Source organism: Ambystoma mexicanum, chromosome 8, assembly GCF_040938575.1.
Source record: "Ambystoma mexicanum isolate Mex_15411 chromosome 8, UKY_AmexF1_1, whole genome shotgun sequence".
NCBI lineage: Eukaryota > Metazoa > Chordata > Amphibia > Caudata > Ambystomatidae > Ambystoma > Ambystoma mexicanum.
This window is the reverse complement of record NC_090929.1, coordinates 1,009,555,230-1,009,573,225: the sequence shown is the minus strand read 5'-3', so window position 1 is coordinate 1,009,573,225 and position 17,996 is coordinate 1,009,555,230. Positions and strand designations below refer to the sequence as shown.

Here is a 17,996-nt window from a genome sequence, read left to right as displayed (position 1 = left end):
AGTCGTCTCAGACCTGAGCGGATGGAACCCCCTGAAGGTGTCCTGGTGGGGCAGGTTAACGGTTATAAAGATGACGATCTTACCTAGATTGCTCTACTACTTCCAAGCACTCCCCATAAAGGTCCCAACATCTTTCTTTAAATCACTCACAAAAACAATTACCAAATATATATGGCAAAACAAGACACCGAGAATTTCACACCAGGCACTTACCGCACAAAAATCAGACGGGGGGATGGCACTTCCCCACTTCAGGAAGTACTATGAGGCGGCACAACTGTGGGTACTACATGAATGGATCACGGATACGTCAGATAAGTGGTGGATGGCACAGGATCGAGCGGTGGCGAGGTCTAACCTGCGTCACCTGTTGTGGAAGAGACCAGCACACAGACATCATAACATTGATATAAGTGAAGTTATGAGCACCACTATGGAAATCTGGGACAGAGCCACCAAAAGAGAAACCCTAACGATAGACCCGGCCCCGTTCATCCCAATTTTAGACAATCCAGACTTCCCCCCAGGGGTAGAAAAAGGCGCATTCCAGAAATGGAGGGACTCAGAGTGTACGAAAGTGGGCGACATGTTTGAAAAAGGGCAGATGAGATCATTTACAGACTGCCAGGACTTACTAGCCCTCACGGAGAAGGACAGGTTTCAGTATGAGCAAATTCATCACTGGCTCACATCCCCCAGAATTATGAAGGCGCTGACAAGGGACCTAACCCCCTTTGAGACCTATATACTAACCCAAACGGGAGAAAAGAAATTCGTCTCATCTCTTTACAAATTCATCAATGTCCAAGAAGAAAACATCACATGGTACTACATGAAAAAATGGGAAATCACGTTAGGGAAACAAATCCCGAGCACGCAATGGACGTACCTGTGGCACATCATTCCCAAGTGGACGCGAGCAATTCAAACAAAGGAAGCATGGATCAAGGTGATGATCCAATGGCATCACACTCCGGAAAGGCTACACAAAATGTTCCTGACAACCCAAGATAGCTGCTGGAGGGGATGTGACACAGTGGGCACCTGGAGGCATATCTGGTGGGACTGTCGGGAACTACAACAATTCTGGACGGAAGTGAAAGACAAGATGCAGGAAATGTTCATGGGAACGGACAACCTAGAAGAAGAAGTTTGGATGTGCGGAATGTGGGATCCCAAAGATAGAACTCTAAACAAGACACAAAAACGAAACTTTATGGGGTTCCTCATAGCGGCCTGGTTGGCAATAGCACAAAAATGGAAACAAAAGACCCCCCCCAACGACGCAAGAATGGCTCCACAGGATATGGACATATGTAACGATGGAAAGAATAACGTATAACCTACAAGGGAACAGACAGCGATTCGCTACAGACTGGGGACACACCATAGAATACCTGCAAAGTGATTACATGCTCCAATGGTGCCCACATAACATTCGTATCTTAGATATGTTCACAAGCTAAGCCCGAAGCAAACATGGGACAGTAGGAACTGCAGAGAAACCAATACCGGTGGGGAGGGAGGGGGGCGGGAAGGGGAAGTTGGGGACAATGTTGTGTCCCGATGTTAATGCCTAAGAAATGTCAATAAAAAATCCATTATAAAAAAAAAAAGGTGCAACTACAGCAGGGCTGGAACGACCATCTCTCATGAGGCATGTTTTCATGCTTGTTAAAATCCTTGTCTGGGTAGCCATGCAGCCGCAGTGAAGGAGGGTTTACTAAGTTCTGTACACAAGGATAAGACCTATACAACGATTCCCACATGCAAACAGTGTGTGCGGGCACCAGGCAGAAGGAGAGCTCCCCTTTAGCAGCCCCACTTCCTCCGTTTGGTAACTTGGATTCCAAGATGCCGCCAGCCTTCATCAAGGGTTGGTCCAAAAAATCTCACATGTAGAGAAGGGGAGAGCCAGGTGTTAGGCAGAAACCTGTGCAGTTCCCTTAGGGACCACTGCAAAAGGCTTAAGACTACAGGTGTTGGCAGTAACCCCAATTGGTAGCAGTCTGTACCACCCAGATTTACCTGGTAGCTGTGGCTGAGCAGCCAGACTTCTCTCAAGAAGAGTTAGACAGTATATAGGCTATACAAGATAGGTACCAAAATACAGTATTACAAGCAAACACTGACCAAAGCTTTGGTATCAAGTATATAATTATTTATTTAAAGACACACTTAGAAATACTCTAGCACTATTTTTGTAAGCAAGTTCAAAAACACAGTCAATATTAATATATATACATCCCTTTTTCCTTATTAGACAAGTCTTAGTTAACACCACTTATTTCCAGACAGAGGTGAACGCTTAACTAAAGATGGCACTCCAATAAGTTAAGAAAAAGGGAGGGAAAAGGCAGAAATTAGAAACAGCACACAACCTAATACTTTAGAAGCACTCAGCAAGGCAGGAAAGTCAAAGTCTACTTGTGAGCAAAAAGTTTAGAGGCCAGGCTCCCTCTTGGAGAGAGTAGAACACCAATGCGCCCAAGATCACACAGTTTAAAAGGCTTGGAAAGTCTTGCGGAGAGTTTAAAAAGGAATCAGTTCAGCTCAGAAAAGTTCAGTTAGCCAGCCTAGGGCCATCTCAAGTGGTAAATTGAGGATTTACGAGACACCCCACACTGACCGTTGCGAGGGAGGCCAGGCGGACACAGTACCTTGAAAGTGGAGAGAATCCTCCAGCGGGGGCAGTTGTTCCTTGCAGCGGGTGCAAGTTGTGGCGTCGTCCAGAGGAAGAGATGGTCTCGACGTGGAGGAAAGCTGAAGGTCTAAGCACTGCCAGCGAAGAAACCAGCTGCGGAGTTCTCCGGTTAAAAGGTACTACCCTTTTATTCGTGGTAGTGGAAAAACGTGGTATCCCGGTTGCCGGGGTACTTGGCACAAGCAAGGCGATCACGAGATGATCCGGGAAGGCGAAAAGGCGGGCAAACTGGTTATCCCCACCAGTCAAAGGAAGACGACTCTTCGGGATGAAGATCTACTCTGTCGTTGGAAGAAGTGGTGAGTCGGTTCAGCAGGGCTCCAGCGGTGGTGTCGTGGTTGCAGGTCGGCTCAGCTTCTCCTTCTTCGGATTCTTTGGTACTGTGGCGACGTCTGAAGTCCCAGTCCCCAAAAGCCCTGCTTTTATGCAGAAAACCCCCATTCATCAGTCCTAGCTGTCACTCAAACATGCTAAGTGGTGAGCCGGGCGGCTTACTAGGGCTAATCACACAAGAGTGTGACTTGAGTTGCCGAGACAACTCAGTCCAGGGTGCCTAAACCCCCTCCCACACTCCCTGTGGTACCCAGACAGAGTGGCACCACTTTTGGAGGCTTCTGTGGAGAAGCCCGCCAAAAAGTGGAACAAAGGGCTCGACTTGGGTTGGAGTCACAGAAGCGAACACAAATGCCATTTTGGAACCGAGTTCTGGCAAAAAAATACCAACCAGTGAAGTAATATTAAATAAATAGCCGGCGGTATGTTTGAGGCTATGTTAAAAAGTATTAGCCTCGAACAATGGGAAAATCCCATAGGAATATATTCGCGGTTGAATATAAAAAGTAGTATCCACTGCCACCAGCCAAAACTCGCTTGCCCCCTCGAACAACAGACCCAGGGGCAACCGAATTGCCCCTACCAGTACGCCCACAATATGATGGTTTGTACTGGTTCTGTTCACAATTTAGGACTAGTAAAGCCAATGGTGACTTTACATGCCCTGGGAGACAGTAGTCAGTCCCAGGGTACGGAGTCTATGTATGGGGGTCACTATGACACCCCTGTGTTACGGCACGGAGGGTGCTGTGTAACACACATACCAAAAACACATGAAGCCCTATGGAGTAAAAGACCCCATTGCCCATAAAACACATACAAAGTCAAAGGATATCACAAATCATGTCTAAGAGTGGAAGAAAAAGAGTCTCACTCTTAGCAGGAGAAAAAAATAAACCCCAAAAATCCAGCAAAGCTGCTGGGGGACTCACTAGGTTTGGTAAATTAGCCTTAACAGAGAATTCCCCCCAACACCAGGGCTACAGAAGCATTGAATAGGTTTCAAACGATTGCTGTTAATCAGTTCAGTTCCATGCCTGGAAAAGATCAGACACCCGAAAACAGTTAAGCAAGGGTTGTTCCTGTGGGCTGATCAAGCCGACTGTTTAAACAGCAGGCTTGCTGATAGTGCTGTGGGTGTTTGGCCTTGGTGGATGAGCTTTGGCAAGAGCTTACCATGAGAACAGGAGGGAATTGAGGTGGAGCAAAAAGCAGGCTGGAGAGAGGTGGCCAGGAGAAGAGGGATGGCGGAACATCAGAAGGAGTTAATTGGCAGAAGGGAGGGGCGAAGAATGAGATGAAGGAGCACAGAAGGGTTGTAAAAAATTAGGAGTTTATTCATAAGAAGACCGAGGTCGACATCAAGAGAGAAGGGGAGCAGGGTATTCAGAAGGAGAGATCAGGAGAGGGGAGGTGCAGAATGTAGGCGGTTTAGAGAACTATCCAGAAGTAGTAGTTGGGACGTCTGGAGGAGAATTGGAGTATTAAACAGTAGACTGGAGAAGAGAAAGCCCGAGAGAAGGTGACAGAAGAGGAAAGGAGGAATAGCAAAGAAGCAGCTGAAGGAGTTTGAAAAGGATCAGTCACGCTACAAGCCTGACCGGGGAGTATTGAGGAGAGGTGTTTGCAAAATTACAGGCTACAGGACGAGGTGAAGTAAGAGTACAGTGGAGAGTAGAGGACAGCAACAGGAGTGGTCCCTTTAGATCAAGATTATTGCAACTAGTTAAGGAGGAATAAGGGAATAGGGTGTGGGGAATTGAAGCCAAGACCCTAAGATAGGGCAGTGGAAAATATCTCTCAATCAGCCTGTGAAGATATTAACATTGTCTGCTTCCTGTTGGCCACTCTGTGGATTCTTCTTTCACTGTTTAATATCTGTGTGCATGTAGGTCCCAAGACTCACTTGATGGGTTTACTAGAAGTTGAGGACGTGAAGCAGAGGACCTGAATCTAGAGAATCAAGAGATAAGAAAGAAGTGTGAGGACACTGGAACCCCCAAGATTGAGTGTCTGACTTTTGAGGATATATCCCAGAAAGAGGCCCCCGGACCGAGGATTATGAAACACAAATACGTTGTTCTTTGGACACAAGGCAAGTTTCTTTCTTATCAGTATATATATATATATTTGTTAGGACATATGCCTATCACTACTTCAGCTCAGGCTCTAGGTTAGAAGAGGCTGCAGATCTGCCACCAGCACCAGAATTAATTGCTATTAGTGTTTCACCTATACATTTTCAAAAAAGGTAAAATCTTGTGGGTGGAGGTAAGCTTCCTTATTTTGTCAAGAATGTACCCTCCAATTGTTTTGATTGGCTCTGCTTTCACCCTCCAAAGAGGCATTTTATGGGAGCCTACTCCACCCATGCCGTTAATCACCCAGTTCCCTGAAAACTTGGTCCATAGACAGCTAGCAGTTCCAAACCATTTTCCAATGTCCCTGTAAATAACTTGCACCCTGTATTATAATATGAAGCTGACACCCTGTATTCTGAAGCAAAAACTGCGTTAGGATTAGCAGTTCTGTTTTTCTGATTTGTTGAAAGACTTGCACATGTTTGTCCTTCAATCAGAGTGGCTGAATGTGGTCAGCCACCTGAGAGGTCTCCACGCTTCTAGTTCCTGATTGGTTGTGCTTAGCCTTATTCCCTGCTGCATGTGTCAGTCTTGTTGGATGGATTGCAGTTGGTCCTTTCTTTCGATCTGAAAGTATATTGGATTCATAAAGCCTTACTAAAGGATTTGTTTTCTTTCATAATTACCTTTTGGGATCTTTTATTATGTCCCAGTTTTTGATAAGTTGCATCCTGGAATTATTATTTGAGGGATTTTATTCTCTGCTGAGAATGGTTGCACCAGCAGGGACTCACAGACCACCCTGAGTATTCCATATCGTTTGAGGATCGAGTTTTTCTCCAAACTCATTGCAGGGTCAGACTGTTTGTCATTTGAAATCTGACAACTATCAGGATTCGGTTTAATGGAAAGGGCTCACAAATTCCTCTAAGTCCCTTGCACAAGCAATAGGTCCATTGGATGTCACAAGTAATTTGAATGGGCCTATTGATTTAACATCGCAAACTATCTGTGAGGTCATTCCAAAGCGGTCGGTATTGAGTGAAACCAAATACAAACAAAAGGGCTTATCTGTTGTCAATTCGATTGATCTTACCTCCTCTTCCTCAGCGTAGCAGGTGCTCGATTTCTCGATTGACAATACTATTGTTGTGGGTGCGGGTAATGTTGACAATACCGCCCTTCAATTTTTTCAAACACTGGATGACTCATTGTTGGTTGTGCATGAGGTCCAGGATATTAATGGAGCTACTAATGAGCGAATTACAATCGATCCAATCGTTAGGATTTTATCTCTCCCATTATAATATATATAGACCAACTAATGGAGGGAATTCCAATGAAGTGGACAGCAGCCAATCTCCAAAGAAGATGATACTGTCACTGTGTAGACACAAATCATCCACACCAAGCCTATTCAGCACAGTGTGTCCCCGAACCACTTAACCAAAATCAGGACTGGTCATGGTTGTCAGAGCCACTAGCTATTGAAAGGACGCAAACTCACCCTCAGTATTCTTAACAGTCCATCAGTGACTTTTCCTTTAACTTTAATATCGTGGAACACAAGGGGACACCAATCCTTAAAGTCCAATCCAACTGTGGGTACATCGTTGAGAACCCATTGTATAATAGCACTGCAAGAAACTTGTTTGACGATGTGTCCCACGTTAGATGGCTATGCATTATCCTTTCAACCAGCCAAAAGGGGTACATTAGGACAACCTTTTGGCGGTGTGTAGCTATACCGTAGGTATAGTTACATCCATGGACATAACATTTGTCCTGTTAGGGACACCCATAACCATTGACTCAGAGTATCATATGGATTTCCTGATTTTGGACATCTATTGGCATCTCGGTATGGGTCCATTAGATACATTTCTTGACCATATGTTGAATATTATCAATGATTGGAACTCGAGATTTCCTGGTGGGGAAATACTTATTTAGGTGGACTTTAATTCACACTGTCTCTGCTCATTCCAAGATGCCTTTGCCTTCTCTCACTTTTGGAAAAGATTGGCATGACCAGCAATGGTCAAGGGCTTTGGAAGATCTTGGCCTATCCATGTTGAATGGTACTATTGGTGGAGATGTTCCGGCTAAATATGCATGGTCAAACGGTTGCTCAGTTTCTACCATAGATTATATTTCTGTTAGTAGTGGGCTGAAGGACAGATGTATGCATTTATTTATTGTTCCAAATGACCTGAGTGACAAATGACCTGAGTGATCGAGAGTAATGCATTTTTACTAACAAACGGAGGGTTAAATCTTTCACATGGCAAATTGGACACGTGGTGTTGGAAAAAGTGAAGGTTATAGTATATTTGGGTTTTGCCATTTCAATGAAGCCAAATATACCCTTTATGATATGATATGCCATTTATAACGCGCCTATACACAAGTGTTTCAAGGCGCGAAAGATTGGTTGTCCTCACTGGGAAGATCACTAGCTAATCAATTAGTTATAGTGGATAATAAATATGGAAGGTTTTCAATCCTTCCCGCAATAAAGTTTTACGAAGGAAAAATCATTCCCAAGGTACTCTGTGGATTTGAAATTCTTCCTTTCTGGGCACTAAATCTACTCTTGGGCCTAGAAGGCAGAATGTGGAGAAGAGTACTTCGGCTATCTCAGGGCACTCCATTAGCTGCTATGCGATATGAACTTGGTCTAGTATCACTCAGAGGCTGTGCCCAGTGGAAATACCTAGCGCTCTATTTTAAGTTTCTTAGTCCACCCTGCACTCCCTCATTATATGAGGAAATCAATAAGGTGATGTTGAGAGGAAAGAAAGTTTGTACGCAGGAATTCTCAGAATCATTTCACAATTTGCTTGTTGATCTAGGTCTTACTGTAGAGGACGTTAAAGCTAACCCAGTAAGAGTAAAGAAACTCCTTAATAAAAAGAAGACTGGACTAACACAATGGATTGCTTTCATTTACATGAATCACTTACTCATTTACGTTCTGATTTTAAAACTGTTGGAACAGTTGCCTCATACCTAGCAGTCTATCCAAAAAGAGCAATCAAATTCAGACTAAAGAGATTTTGATACGCTACAACATGTAGCTTAGGGGCAACGTGCTCGCCTTGGAAGCAAGACGACATGGAGCAACACAGGTTCGATCCCTGTGTCTGCGCTTAGAAACCTCTGTATATTAATCATGTTATAAATAACCTATCATATCATATCACGATAATGGCTGACCAATGTATGTGTAGGTTCTTTTCTTTGGTTTACGGAATTCTGTTGAAACATTGGACCACTTGATGACATGTTGTTGTTTTTAAGGACGTTTTTTACATATTTTATCAAACACGACATGTGTCTCTTTTATGCAATTGTGCCTGGCAGGTCGAACCACTTCTGCACTGTTGGCAGTCACTGGATTTCTAAAATCTTTACAATTGGAATGATTTAGTATTATGAGAAATGTTTTTAATGTATTACTTTTAAGTATTTGTGTGTCATTCTTAAATTGTTGTGAATTGTAATTTTAAGAAGATTGTGTTTTAAGTGGAAATTATTGTGATATGTTAATTTGTTTTAAACTGTATAACAATAAATAAATACATTTACTATAACTTCAGCTTCCAAAAATGATTGTGCCAGGAACACATGCTTAATGTTTGCTCTGTAAATAGCGATGCAAGATTATCAATATTTCCCAGATACCATGAACACACCTAATTAGTGGCAACAACCTGATGGTGGTGACCTGTGGATCCAATTACTTTTCTAGTAAATTCATTGACCCAGGTAATCTAATCTTACAGACCCAGTAAACACCTGTGCCTAGATCTGGTTTAAGAGCTTGTTTTGGGAATTTGTCTCCAAGTATTCCATCTATGCCTATTGGTTTATCTGTCACTGTACTGTTGGGTCCCCAAAAGGTACTCAGGAGATAAAACATATCTAACATTTCTCACACAAGTCAAGCTTCATTGTTTGTGCAGAACACTGGCATTTTCAAATTATTTTTTGTAGGGTGACCATTTTGGTTTTGCGACTTTTGGTGATGCCTTCTCCTGGACAGTGCCACTTGTGCAAAATGATGATGCTGTTTTGTATTCCTGGAAAACCTTTAAGAAGGAACTTGATAAGGTACTGTTACATCTGGAAGCCTGTTGTCCTACGTGACTCAGTTAAACTGAAGATTGGCAGAGACTGGTCAGTCGGACTGTAAAAGAACCTCTTTATTCTATCTATAGGTATGCCTGTTTCCATACCCACAGACCCAAAGAACAAAATGGCTCTCTTTGCGTGTTACTCCTGGTTGGCAGTTTTCTTGGAAGAATGAGAGGGCATCCTTCCTTTTCAATTCTACGATGTGTCCCCAGTCAGACAGGTTGAGGGATACCTCTCAAAAAGACTACATGGTGCTACTCTGTCGACGAAGTTTCATGGAGGGTTAAGTTCTCGAATTGTTCAGTTTGCTATTGTTTCCTTGCTAGTGTAGCATGGCTACATTAAGAAATGGTGTCGATCCACTTTCTGCTGTTTAGTATTTAGTGGTCTGGCAGGATAGCTCAGGGGCAATGCACATGTCTAGGAAGCAAAACAATCCCCGGCAGCAAGGTTCAAAACCCAGTTCTTTGTTTAGAGCTCTGATACGGCATGAAGCGCAATATAAAAAAACAATTTAATTTAGTCTGGGTGTTAAACTACATAATATAGTTTTGTATAAACCCTTTCTCTTCGTCTAGTTCTTGGCTTGTCATTTATGTTCCTGGATTCTGGTATTTAAAGATAATCTTTGAAAGGCTTAACTTTTACAAGTCTGAATGGAGGTTGTGGATCCACAGTAATCCAATGCTTGGAGAACAAATGTAACATCAATGCTACTGCTTTGCACATTTCTGCTAAAGGGACATTACCCAATAAAGTGGACATCGGGATAAAAGTTTATATGACCCACAAACTGTCTTGAGATGACCTGATTAGTCAAAGTTAGTCCCTTATTGGTAATTGCAAATGAGATGCAGAACTTTCTAAAATGTCTGAAAAATAACCTAGTGATCTTTCAGCACTCAATGTGGGTGCAACCTATTTTGCAATTGTTATGGCTTTAGTGAAGAATGTTGATACAGCCTGGGTGATGTGGGACTCATGACAGCAGATTTGGTAAAAAGAAAGGTGGACTCCTTAAAATAACCTTATGTCTATAGAAGCAGCAGAAGACCCACTAGTCAATTGAGTCTATATCTAATCGATCAAGAAAAAAAACAAATACAATGAATGCATTAGGTTAAACGTTGAGGCATATGAAATTGGAGAGGACCACATTCAGTTCCGAAGTGGGTGCTGAATTTCCCATCAGAGAAAACTCTATTTAAGGTTCACTAAAATCCTTTAATCACAATTATGCTGATTAAAGATACTTGAGTTGGATGTATGCATCAGATCTAATGTGCAAATCAAGCTAGGAAGCAAAGGAATGACTGACAACAAATGGATATACTAATAGGATACACTGATAATATGTGGTGGAGATATTATAAAAGAGGCGATCACAGACACAGAACTCTTGTCAGTGATGTACTGTAAACCTAGCTTGCCCAAATGCAAAAGATAAGGGATGCATTCTTCCAATTGGCAGGTAAATGGATCGAGTGTACAGATGAAAGAGAGCTCTGTGGATGCCATTGGGAGTGGGAATAAAGATTGTGCTGTCCATTAAGTCTGACCGATTCCACAAGCACACACCCTTTTGCACAAATGTGCAGCTGCGCAGATTTACAAACTTGGGAGGGTGCATCTGCAGGTGCACAATCAAGCAAATTGCTTGAGTGTGCATCTGGAAAAGGCTTAATAGATGTTTTCTTAAAATGCAAAGCAATGTTTTCACAAGTGAAAGAAATTGTTTATGAATAGAAGTGAAAACAGTAGATTTGCCACAAAAAAGTACTTTAAAATGGTGTAATGTACGTCAGATTTTCCTATCAAACCACATAGGAGCAAGACTAAAATACTTGACTTACTCAAGTCACATTTATGAAACCACAATATTGAAAGCAATATTTAGCATTGCTAATCTCTTCTTCCTCAGGGTCTTACTTTCGGAGTCTACTTCCTGAATGGACAATTAAGTGATTTCTATTTTTCAGCAGGAACATGGGGAGAATACTACAAGCCCACCGGCTTCATTCATGACTCCACCAATGCGCTATCAAAGAGGATTTTCCTATTTATTAACCTCTGCAAAAATAGTGTACTTTGTTTTTCTAGACGATGGTTAAGACTGCAATCTTGCAATAATGCTTGCAATGTCTAATTTATGTGTTTGGTCTATGCACTTGTACAACACTGTTTACCACCCATGGTTATGTCAGAGTCATGGGCATTTGGAACCGAAAAATAAGCCTTACTGGTAATACATAAAAAAAGGTTACATTGGTGGGGGTTTAAACTAGTTCTTAAAAAGTGAGAAATCGGGGTGAGCTGGCAGGTAAAAACCAAAATAACTCTGGATGGTTCAGCACCCAGGCATTCAACAACGAATCTCCAGTAAACTTTGGGTGGAGCAATTTAGGGGAAAGTATGTTGATCAGAGGTTTATAAGAGGAAAATAATTAGTTTGTCATCTGGCAAAGGAATGCTGTGAACAGGTTACCTATCCATTTCATGAATACCTAAAACATGCTCTCAACAGTAGAGGCTAAGCATGAGTATGGCTAAACGATATGCTAGGCATTGTAATTTGTGTTTGCCTTTCTTTTACATGCCAAGGTAAATAGGTTACTGAAGTCCTGACTTCAGAGAATCAAGGGTTGAATGTGGTCCAACTTATTTGGAAAGGAGTGTTACTAGCATGTGGATGACCTTTAATTGGTCAAATACATTTTGACCAGCTTGTTATTCAAATATGACTAACTTTAGCAGGTGCGGGAGGGGAAAGGAGCCCCTCAGCTTAAAAATCTAGACATAGAACAAAGTGCAGCATGCATTGTTTAACAATGAGGAGTATTTTATTTTGGCCAATGGTGAGGAGGTCACCTGCCTGACCTGAACGTGGAGGGCGGGGTCGCTCAGGGGGCTGCTACTAGTAGTGAGTTGATGGGTTTGAAGCGGTGTGGCCAGACTCAGCTGGTTACCCCCACATGCTGCAAAAAGGAAGCAGTGTATCAATACATGAAAGCAGCTTGGGACACATACAGAATCTGTCAATTCTTTCCTAGGAAATATTATTTCCAAAAAGAGCCAGCATGTATACATCACAGCCGTGAACATACCCTCATTCTAAGATCAGTCCCAAACTTACCACAGGGAATGTAGAAATGTAATATGAGCAAGGACTGGCCCCTGTTGGTGCTTTCCCCTCAAAGGGGATTACAAAAAGGATAGCAATAGCAGAGCAGCAGGGAGCCAGTGTGAGTTATCTGCTCCGCAAGGTAAAACCAAGTGAAAGTAATTCCAAGATTGGGGCTGCCATACTTAATCTCCGGTCTAAGGACCTGCAACATGCAAGCCTCCAGCGCTGCACACAACTAGGGAGAAAGAAGGGTTCCATGTTATTTTGTCGATAGTAACTACTTCGAAGTAAATACTTCAAAAAAATCACTTCATTTTTTTTATTTTATTTTATTTGGGGTGTCCTCCCCCCATGCCTTCACCTACACAAATACCCCTACCACAAGCTCTTTGGCACCCCTTTTAACCATTTAACCAACAACCCTATATAATTCAAAGTATTTTTGAAGTAAATTACTTTGAATTAATTTCCGTCAGAAAAACCACGGGATACCGATAGAAGAACAAGTTACTCTCTTACATGGTAACGTTATTTCGATGTGATGGTCCGACGACGTATTCCATATCTGTGACAGTAATCACCACAGCTGTGCTGCTCGGGAAAATCTTTCGGCGTCTGCGTCCTGCGTCGATGATGTTGATACGCTGTCCTTGAGGGCCTCCCTTGAGCCGACGTCACCGGATGTTATAAGTAGGACGCACAATGCCTGTAGCCTCAGTTCCGTTTTTTCCGCGAACGTGTTCGCTTCGAAGATCACGGCACGCCTTGATTCTACTGAATCCTGTTCTTTCGGTTCTTCGAACCTGTTTCTTCATTGAGATTGTATGATGTCTTCGGCTTCTTCCACCCCGCGGTCCGGATTTAAGAAGTGTCGGGTGTGCGGGAGCAAGATTTCGCTGAAGGATACGCACAACACTTGCCTCTGGTGCCTCGTGGAGGACCATGATACAGACGACTGTCGACTGCCAATCGCTCACATCGAAGGCCTTGCGGGAGTGTAAGAAGAAGCTGTCGGTCGGTAAGGTGGCCAAGCATCAGAAGTCGCGTTCCACTGGTCTTTCGACGGGCGATTCGAGGGGTGACTCTCCGCATCGTCGTCATCGTGAGTCTGGGGGTTCTCGGTCTGGGAGTCGGTCCCGCCATTCCTCTGCCTCTTCGAGGCACTCCAGGAAGCGCCGTCACAGGTCACCTTTCCCGTCCTCTTCTGAGGACTCCGCCCATCGGCGGGTTGCTTGTCCCAACAAGCATTCCACTCCTGAGGAATGGGATGCCTTCCGAAAGGAGATGTTGGCGATTTTTCAATCACAGGGCTCCGGTCCATCCGTGCCGTCTGAGGATGCCGGTCGTGGCCGTGCTAGAGACACTGCTCGTACGCCTTCGAGTTCGAGTAGTCGTCGCGACCACGGGCGCCTTCGAGGTCCCGGTGGGACAAGGATGGTTGCTCTAGACATGCCCGTTCCAGGTCCCGGTCCTCGACGCCTTTGAGACCGCGAGAACCTGTGAAGTCTTTGAGGAAGACATCGACGCTGGCGGCACCGAAGTAGTCGACGGACTCTCTCAAGGCCCTACCTCCGAGGAGGTCGTCGACGCCATCAGCGCCCAGGCTGTCGAGAGAGACGCTCGGGGCTCCGCCCTTGAGACCTGTGTCGATGCCGTTGAAGCTGTCGGCGCAGCGCTCGACGTCAACGCCTTTTGAGGCAGCCTTGTCGGAGGTACCGCGGGGCACGGTGGCACCCCCAAGAAAGGCGCTGACCAAGGCTATCGACGCAGGACGCAGACGCCGAAAGATTTTCTGAAGCAGCACAGCTGTGGTGATTACTGTCATAGATATGGAATACGTCGGAGAACCCAATCCCCTCGAAGTGACAGTTTGACTCAGTCAATCCAAGGACACCACACCAAGTTCCAACATGTGCAAGTACTAGCCTTGTGTCATCGCGACCCGCTGGTCACTCTGGCACCGGTGGAAGCGGGGACATCTCAAGGAGCCATCATGCTAGACAGGTAACAATGGTCTAATTTTCCAAGATGGCGACTGCCATTGTCAGAGCGTTCTCCTCATTAGAACAAAAGACAGGTGACACAACCATTGGTCCAGCTTTTTCTTGTTTCAGGTAAACACTGCCCCATTCCTTTGTGCTGTTCTCTACAACATCTCCTGTTTCTGCATTGAATCCCCTTTTCTTATCCTTCTGCCTTGTTTCCCTCTTGGCTTTTCTTCTAATTTCTGCTGGATATTTCTCACCGCCCTGCCTGCCATTGGATATCTATTTGGTTTTTATTGTGTCAACCGTTTTTTTCCTCCAAGCGCATGTACAACTCTCTGGTTCTCCCTGTGCCTAGGCATGTATCTTTATATTTCTGAGCACTGCACAAGTAAAGAGGAGAGACACACAACAGAGCAGCTAAGAGCAACTGCAAGTGAACTGCACCAAGCAGTGAAACCAGGAGAGAGTAATATCAAGATGGTGGCCCCATACTTAACCCCTGGTCCTGTAGACTTGTAACCCGAAGGTCTGCAGAGCTGCAGACACCTGGGGAAGATGAAGCCACAGTCCCACTCAGTCAATCCGAAAACCTGACACCAAAATCCCGAAAGGAAGCCAGGAGTTAGGGAGAGGAGAAGAGGGTTAGATTAGAGGAGGTGAAGGTGAGGAATCCCTGGAGTTGGAGACAGGAGGGTGAGAAGAGGGGAGAAATATCAAGAGTAAGAAAGAGAAGGCAGAGATTGAGAAACGTGTAGGAAGGGAATATTAGGAGTTGAAAAGATGAGGACTGTGAGACGACAGCAGAGAGGGAACAGTGGGAGTCGTTGAGAGCTGGAGGAGTTTGAAAAGAGAGAAAAGGAGGACAATCATGAAGCGTATAGAGGAGGAGGAGGGTGAGCAGAAAAAAAAAAATCCGATGAAGCCTGAGGAAAGAGAAGGGTAAAAAGGGGACAAGGGAAGGTCCCATGTGCACAAGTATGTGGCAAGACATGTGGTGGAGGATAGTGGGCCATGACAAAGGGAGGTGGCGAGGGGCCTGCTAAAGAGCCCGTGAAACGTCTATGGTTTCCCTCATGTCTGATTACAGCCATTAGTCAAAGACTTGCTTAGATTCAATGCCATAAAGCTCAAAAGATACTTTGTTCAGAAACTGAGAGTGATGGGGCGCGGCCCAGAGAAGTCTTTTGTTTGGCTTCCATTTCTCTACGCAATATCTTGATACAAACTCTATGACTTCAGGAGCCAGGCAGCAAAGTTCTTAGTTTGTGGATTTGGATGCGTTATCTGCAGATGTTATTGTCTCAGGAGGTTGTGCAGTGGAATGCAACTTGATTGGTGGGCATGCCGACATTCGCAGGAGGTGGATATGGCAAGGCTACCGTGCTCATGTTGGGACAATCAGCATCATGGTTAAACTCTCCTGCAGTATATTGTGAATCAACTGGCGAAGTAAGAGCATCAAGGAAAAGCAAATACCCTTGACCACTTCATTCATCCTCATCAAGGGTCTACGCAGATGCGACCACATCACCACCCCCTCATCGACCTTCACTGGCTCCCAGTGCACACAAAAATCCCTTTAAAAAGTCTTGCCAGATCATCCATAAGGCAGTCGCCCTCAAGTCACCCAGTTACCTTGCGGAGAAACTCTGCATCTCCGGCAGACAGTGCACCACCAGAAGCCAGCACACGTTCAGGCTTGAAATCCTCTGTTGGGAAAAGGAAAGGACCAGAAGACAAGCCTTCTCTGCCTATGGATCAAAACTATGGAACCTCCTCCCTGTCAGCATCAGAGTTGCTCCTACAACTCAAAAAAGAACTCAAGACCCACCTCTTCAAGGAGTATCTCCCCCTCAACACTTAGGCCACCATGTCACCCCCCACAAGCCACCTGACTCGCTAGACGTCTGTACTGTTGTATTCATCTATAAAGCAATCTGTTGTGTATATGTATTGTTGTATACCTCTGTAAAGCGCTCTGTTGCTTCCTGAAGTTAGGCTTGTGCTCAATAAATACCATAATGATAATAATACATAGTGCTTTGCATAGGGGCCCTTGTTGTGGATAGCTGGAGGCGAAGGCAGGGCATTTGGAGTTTTCTTTTGTTACAATCAGGTCTACTTGTGGATGCCCACAGGCTGTGAAAATCTGTTTGAGTATGGTTGAGTTTCCATTTGTGTTCCTGGAACACTACTGTGCTTAGGCTGTCTGCAAAACAATTGTGCACTCCTGGCACATGCTGCGACCAGATAGAGATTTGTTTATTTACGCAGCAATGCCAAATTTGTTTTTCCAATAAGGGAGAGCGCCTTTGAGAGTGTACCGCCCTGTTTATGTAAAAACATTTCTGTGGTGCTGCCTGTTGATAAGGACGCTCTTGGTGCATTATGAATGTGCCTAAGGCCATTTTGCTTGCCAGCAGCTCCAACATGCTTATGAACTGTGACGTTTGCTAAGGTGTCCACGTGCCTTGTGTTTTGAGCACTTGCCAATGTGCCCCTCCAACCGTCTTGCAATGTATTTATAGTGATTACTTGCACTGGCAGGCTGACCAAATATTTCCCCTTTAACATGTTTGTTTCTATCCAATGCTGCAGTGTGTTTACTACCTCTTGGGGCACTACCACTAGATCATCTGATATGCCTGAAGCCTGTGTTCAGTTGCTTGCAAAGAAGCGACTGTTGTGTGGTGAACATGTTTAGGTGATGGAAGGAGAATATGTTTATGCCTGATGCCACCACTCCCAACAACCTCATAACCTTTGTTCCATTTTCAACGTGGCCGGCTTGGTAACAAGGGAGTTGGGCTAGCAGCACCTGCGCTCATTCTTCAGAAGCATAGGCTATTGCTTTGTATGTAGGATTGCTCCTAAGGACTGTTTGAATTGGCTTGAAATAAGAGTGCTTTTTGATGCAATGCGTGTACACTTTGAAGCACAGATATTTGCTATGGCCTCGGAACATCAAAATCCGAAAGTATGCATCTTTCATGCCCAAGGTTGGCTACATATCTTCCTGTTTAAGTAGGGGAACACTTCTTGTAAGGTGGCCATTCTGAACTTTTCCGCCTTTACAACCTTGTTCGCTAGATCCAAATCTAATTCATTTTTGTAGTGTCTTTTTTGGCTCGAGGAAATGCAATGAATACATTCCTGTGTTTACTTGGCACTTTGTGAGTGGCTCAATGGTTCCTTTTTGGTGAAGTTCCTGAACTCGGAGCAGAAGTAGTTCTTGCAGCATTCTTGTTGTGCTTGGAAGAACATTGCATTGATTCTCCAGGAGATCGATGCAGTACCCTTGTCTGTGGTGATCCCTTCCCATGGATTGATGAAAGATTTGATTCTACCGACTCATCCACAATGGTGTTACTGCAGAGGTTTGGGGAAGGGGAAGGTATGAGAAACAGAGCCCCTGCTCCAACCTGTAAGGTAGGCTGATTCTGTATGGTTGATTGAGCACAGGTGTTGCCTCCAAACGTTTGTTTACTTAAAGACAACCCCCTCTGTCGGTAAATCCTTCCAATGATGTGGCCTAGCATTTTGAGAGTTTCCTTCTCTTTTTTTGCTTTCTTTTAACTACCGCTTTCGCAAGAAGAAGCGGGTCTTCTAGTGATTTGCTGAGAAGG

At 44.3% G+C, this 17,996-nt stretch overlaps 1 protein-coding gene across 4 annotated transcripts in view; it reads right to left on the bottom strand.

Annotated features, from left to right (window-relative positions):
- Positions 1–17,996, bottom strand: part of PRXL2A (peroxiredoxin like 2A) — a 541,215-nt gene that overhangs the window by 36,628 nt on the left and 486,591 nt on the right. The gene's annotated exons all lie outside the window — the stretch shown is intronic.